The sequence below is a fragment of the Schistocerca cancellata genome, chromosome 7 (assembly GCF_023864275.1).
Source record: "Schistocerca cancellata isolate TAMUIC-IGC-003103 chromosome 7, iqSchCanc2.1, whole genome shotgun sequence".
Lineage (NCBI taxonomy): Eukaryota > Metazoa > Arthropoda > Insecta > Orthoptera > Acrididae > Schistocerca > Schistocerca cancellata.
This window is the reverse complement of record NC_064632.1, coordinates 255672476-255678798: the sequence shown is the minus strand read 5'-3', so window position 1 is coordinate 255678798 and position 6323 is coordinate 255672476. Positions and strand designations below refer to the sequence as shown.

Below are 6323 nucleotides of genomic sequence, written 5' to 3'. Positions count from 1 at the left end.
CGGTGGTTAGATATTTGCAACAACTATTAGTTCAACTGTCTGCAGGGAAAGGACAATTGAAGAGGTTACGTTTGAAGCACTCTGGGTCCTCGTGTTACTGGCAGTATTTGCGACACACAACGTTATACTGAATAAACGGTAAGTGCGGTTAAATACTAAAACTTTTAAAGTGTTATAATTTTCGTTTTATAAATTCAGAGACCTATTTTTGTTGTACAGTGACATGTATTTCCTAGATGCCTACAACCCTTTGTTTTTAAGGCATTGAATTACTTTTTATTTTATTTTTACTTGTTGATCGTCTATTCTGTCAATCTCTGCGGTTTTTCTAATATGGTCGTAGTTTACAGTTCACGTGCCAAGCTCTTTTACGAAAATTCAGCACACAGTCGCGTAGGGATGTCTGGATTTTCTTGTTATCACCCTTCTGTTTTCTTTAAGTAAATGAGGTGAACCACTTCAATATTTATTTAGGAAGAATTTCACGTTTATAGTACGAGATGGAAACAACAGATGTCAAGTAAACAAACAGAAGTTATGAGTAAAATCGTCAATGTACTCACACTATAAATCTAAAGTTCTTTCAACATTAACGGTAAAGGGTTCTGTATCATTTAATTAACGAAAAATGTGATGTCAAAACAAGAAAATCAAAACATTACAACGTATATATTCCGATTTTTCGAAAGAGATGTGGAAGTACGCCCTTCAATCTATACACATATGAGGAGATACGCAGAGTTTGGCAAAAGAGAACAACCCAATTCGCCATTTCAAAACTGTAAAACATTTACCCTTCCTTAAAAGAAGCGGTATGGTGAAAATTGTCCAGTGGACGGCGGTAAATACAAGTTCTAATAAGTTACAAACGTTTACGGTCAACAGTCCATGAATGTGCGAACATGTGTTTATTTGTGAGCATACAACTCCGTAGAGGTATACACAAAGGAAGCGTTGAAGGGATAATACATTTCCGTTACCTTATACGTCAGTATAATTCCCTCAACGTCGTTATGTGGGTGGTTGGTTGGGAGCTGGGTATAGGCAGTGATCTTATTTTTTCAAAACCATTTAATTAGATGTTTTAGTTTCTATGTTATTTATATCTTCATACTCTAAACTCTAGAGAAGAGTGGTTGGATTTCCATGACTGTACGGAATTTCCAGAAAATAAGTTCAAAATATTTGTTGTATTTCTGTGGGAGCATGTCACTTTAGAACAGTTGTTACAAATCTCTTACATATAAAGTCAATGTATTTAACGTGTGTAGATGGTGGATAAAGGTTGTTTTTCTTTTATGTAGACCTAAAATATTAAGAAATATCCAATAAAAATAAAGGTATGCTGAGCAGTTTACCATTCGAGCATACATAACTTATAGGTTTTAACAACTATTCGAAAGTGACATGCGCCCGTAACAACACAAATATTTCCACCATATTTATGGAAATTACATGTAGTCATATTTACAGCGATGAACGATGTTTAAATCTACATAAGGACAAAGTCCGGTATGGGATAATGTTCCATTAACGAAATTCTGTAAAATAATTTATAACCCTCCTTATGCACTTTATGCACAGGATTTTGCAACAACTGCTCAAAAATAACATGAGCCCATAATAATGGATAAATAATTCCAATATATTGTCTGACAATTATATGCATTCTTATTTACAACATAGCCGCAAAGATGTATGTAGTATAATATATTGTAACGATTAACCTCTGAAGTAAGTTATTATTCCTGTAAAATATCTTGGGATATGACTTGTTTCTACGTTAAATTCATAAGTGACACTAATGCAGTGAAAATATAGCACCTTCGTTCTAAATACTTTAAAATTCCCCAACGCAGAAATTGTATAATTGCACATCAAATAAAGAAAATATCAGGTGAAGGCATCACAAAATTATTCAAGAAATTCGTCACCGTTGCAGACCATGTTGCAGTGAAGATTAGACAATGACGTCGTTTGTTAACATCGAAGCTTGACGTATTCTTGCCTGACTCGGCCGTATTGGGGTAATGAATTAGTGCTTTCGTGTAGTGCTGCAATCGTCGCGTGAATGGTATTGTTGCTACTTTTGTTCTTCAATAAAAAGGACGAAATATCTGAAAGCGATAAAATATTTACGTTCACAACTGATGGACAAAAACAAAAAAGCCTACACAATTCAGAAATAGAAATGTAAATAGGTAATTGATTTTTAATGAAAACTGCTTCAACAGTGAAAAGGTCTGAATGGCTTGAGGAGAAAACTGATTTTCAATGTTTTTTAGCATTTAGAAAGGAAACAAGATACAAATAATCAAGTAATAAGGCGACACTGTAAATATTTGGACGACACTTTTCCTATTCTTGCAGTTTCCAGTTTATCATGCGGCCTTTGTCAAGAACGTCTGATAGGAATTCTGCTTTGGTCATTATCACTGCTTTCCCCGCAACCTTTCTTTTCCCTTTATACCGTATATTGCTGTTGATAGGAGGTCACCGAATGCTCGTCGTCGCCACCCCGTTAACACACGGCACGGAATTTGTGTTCCCCCAACTGCCTGCGTCTCGTGTTACCCATGTGAAAGAGTGCGAACATTTTCTAAATGTTTGCGGATCGCGTACGTGAGACGGGACCTGGGTGCCAGAGAGATATTTACCTAATCGGTTGTTGGAAACTGCCTGCAAACCACATGAAGGTTGATCAGCACACTGGCCCAAATCGTCAAGTGATTTTCTGGTTTAGAGCTTTCAAAAAAACCGTAGGGGAAAGACCTTCAGACTTCAAGAAGAATATAATAATTCCAGTACCAAAGAAAAGAAGCTGTTGGCGGTGTGAAAATACCGAACTACCGGTTTAAGAAGTCATGGTAGTAAAATACAAACACTAGTTCTTCACAAACGAACGGAAAAAGTAGAAGAAGTTGACCTCGGGGAAGATCAGTTTGGATTCCGTAGAAATGCTGGAAGACGTAAGGCGGTACTGACCCTACGACTTATCTTAGAAGATAGGTTGAGGAACGGCAAACCTACGTTTCTAGCATTTGTAGATTTAGAGAAAACTTTTGACAATGTGGAGTGGAACACTTTCTTTCAAAATCTGAAGGTGGCAGGTGTAAAATACAAGGATCTAAAGGCTATTTACAATTTGTACAGAAACCAGATGGCAGTTATAAGAGTCGAGGGGCATGAAAGGGAAGTAGCGGTTGGGAAGGGAGTGAGACAGGGTTGTAGCCTGTTCCCGATGGTATTCAATCTGTATATTGAGCAAGCAGTAAAGGCAACAAAAGAAAAATTTGGAGGAGGAATTAAAATCCAGTGAGAATAAATAAAAATTATGAGGTTGGTGATGACATTGTAATTCTGTCAGAGACAGAAAAGGACATGGAAGAGCAGCTGACCTAAATGGACAGTGTCTTGAAAGACGGATATAAAATGAACATCAACAAAAGCAAAACTAGGATAATAGAATATAGTGGAAGTAAATCAGGTGATTCTGAAGGAATTAAATTAGGAAGTGAGATACTTAAAGTAGTAGACGAATTTTGCTAGTTGTGAAGCAAAATAACTGATGATGGTCGAAGTAGAGAGGACACAAAATGTAAACTGGCTATGGCAAGGAAAGCGTTTCTGGAGATGAAAATTTTGTTAACATCGAGTATAGATTAAATGTTAGAAAATTTTTTCTGAAAGGATTTGTATATAGTGTAGCTATATATGGATGTGAAACATGGATGATAAACGGTTGGGACAAGAATAGAATAGAAGCTTCCGAAATGTGGTGCTACCGAAGAATGCTAAAGATTTCATGGGTAGATCGCGTAACTAATGAGGAGGTACTGAATAGGAAATTGCGGTACAACTTTACTAGAAAAAGGGATCAGTTGATAGGACACGCTCTGAGGCATCAAGGGATCACAAATTTAGTACTGGACGTAAGCGTAGAGTGTAAAAATCGTAGAGGGAGACCAAGAGACGAATACACTAAGCAGATTCAGACGAATGTAAGTTGCAGTAGTTATTCGGAGATGAAGAGGATTGCACAGGATAGAGTAGTATGAATAGCTTCATCAAAGCAGTCTCTGGATTTAAGACTACAACAACATCAACCTGTACACGCAAATCAAGCTGAAAACTTTAAATGCGTATTTTCTTACGTTGGTTCGCACGATTAAAAAAAGAAAAAAACTACAAGGTAAAATTGCATTCGTTTCTGATTTAATAAAATAGACACTTGTAAATTAGACGTGAACCTCATACTACAATGCACTTTTCGTAATGTTTGCTTTTATTTACAATTAAAGCCAACAGAATTTAACAACCAACGTTTATTTACATAGTATTTTACGTGTATACTTTTGTTTATCTCTGAATATTTGCAGTAAAAATTTTTGACAATAAATGTTAATTTATGAGCTTAAAATTAGACTCCGGACGGGATAACCCCCTTAGACCGACGAGTGGATTAGATATAAGGCCGGCGCGACTTCTATTATCCCGGAAGAGTCGTGCTGACACCTGCGGCTACCGGAATTTGTTGTTCGTTCTCACACTCTGCTGCAATATTTCTGATCTTTCAGAAAGAAAGCATGTCCATGTTAATGTCACTTTCATTGTTCAGGTGCCAAACTGCAGAACAGGTAACTTTCACAAAACACCCAGTTTTAAAATTTTGTATGTGGTTTGAACAGCAACCAGAGCATGAAATCTTCGTGAAGAAATAACAAACAGGAAGTCACCTGCAACATGGAAGGTCTATTTAAATCCTTCTTTTTAAGGTTTGAATGAACCATCATTTTGCAACTGATTGCTTGTTTATTATTGCTCCACGACCAGGCAGTTTCGTCACTGACGTGTAAACGAAAAGGACTACTCGCGACGGGCGAGATCCCTTCCACGAATGAAACGTCAGTGGTACTGCAGTGGACTCACTTGCCGCGATAGTCGATCGAGATAAGAAAGATGCTCGAGTAAGTGGGGTTCAAAAATGGTTCAAATGGCTCTGAGCACTATGGGACTCAACTGCTGAGGTCATTAGTCCCCTAGAACTTAGAACTAGTTAAACCTAACTAACCTAAGGACATCACAAACATCCATGCCCGAGGCAGGATTCGAACCTGCGACCGTAGCGGTCCTGCGGTTCCAGACTGCAGCGGCTTTAACCGCACGGCCACTTCGGCCGGCAGTAAGTGGGGCATGGAGCGGTCGGTACAAGGTACTAGTTAGCTAACGTTGACGGGAAGCTCTATGAGTTTCGTGACGTCACGTTCAGGAGTCAGTTCGTCACTCGAAAAACAAAATAAATTCTGCGATATTTCTGCGACGTGCCAAGCAATGTAGAACCAATAAGAAGCAGGAACGGTCCCTAAGTCACAGGCAGAAAGCTTAACGCCCGGGTAAAGCAAGATGTCATGCTGTACTTATGATATGGCACCATATTTTGGGGTAATTATTCACTAAAAGTAAAAGTTTTCATTGAACAAAAGCGTGTAATCAGAATAATAACTGGAGCACACGCAAGATCACCTTGAACACATTTATTTAAGGAACTTGGGATAGCAGGACGGAGTGGCCGTGCGGTTCTAGGCGCTACAGTCTGGAACCGAGCGACCGCTACGGTCGCAGGTTCGAATCCTGCCTCGGGCACGGATGTGTGTGATGTCTTTAGGTTAGTTAGGTTTAATTAGTTCTAAGTTCTAGGCGACTGATGACCTCAGAAGTTAAGTCGCATAGTGCTCAGAGCCATTTTTGAACTTGGAATATTCACAATAGCTTCGCAATACATACATTCACTTATTAAATTTGTTATTAATAATTTCTGAAATTCTTGATGTTAGGTTAATGTAATCCGTTCTCTCTCAGGAGCGAGTTTGTTCGATTTGGTGAACTTCTAAAGAGCCAACGGCCTTGCCGCAGTGGTAACACCGGTTCCCGTCAGATCGCCGAAGTTAAGCGCTGTCGGGCTGGGCTAGCAATTGGAAGGGTGACCAACCGGTCTGCCGAGCGCTGTTGGCAAGCAGGGTGCACCCAGCCCTTGTCAGGCAAACTGAGCAGCTACTTCATTGAGAAGTAGTGGCTCCAGTCTCATAAACTGACATACGGCGGGGAGAGCGGTGTGCTGACCACAGACCCCTCCATATCCGCTTCCAGTGACGCTTGTGGGGTGAGGATGACACGGCGGTCGGTCGGTACCATAGAGTCTTCCAAGGCCTGTTCGGACGGAGTTTAGCTTTTTCAGTTTTAGAACTTTTAATGGCTCATGTCCTTACTGACTGGACATGTAATTTTTCCTTGTCTTATTACATCTTCACGGATACTTATGTTTT

General features: G+C 39.2%; 1 pseudogene; it reads left to right on the top strand.

Annotated features, from left to right (window-relative positions):
• Positions 1–5894: 5894 nt before the first annotated feature.
• Positions 5895–6012, top strand: LOC126093017 (5S ribosomal RNA; annotated as a pseudogene).
• The last annotated feature ends 311 nt before the right edge of the window (positions 6013–6323 follow it).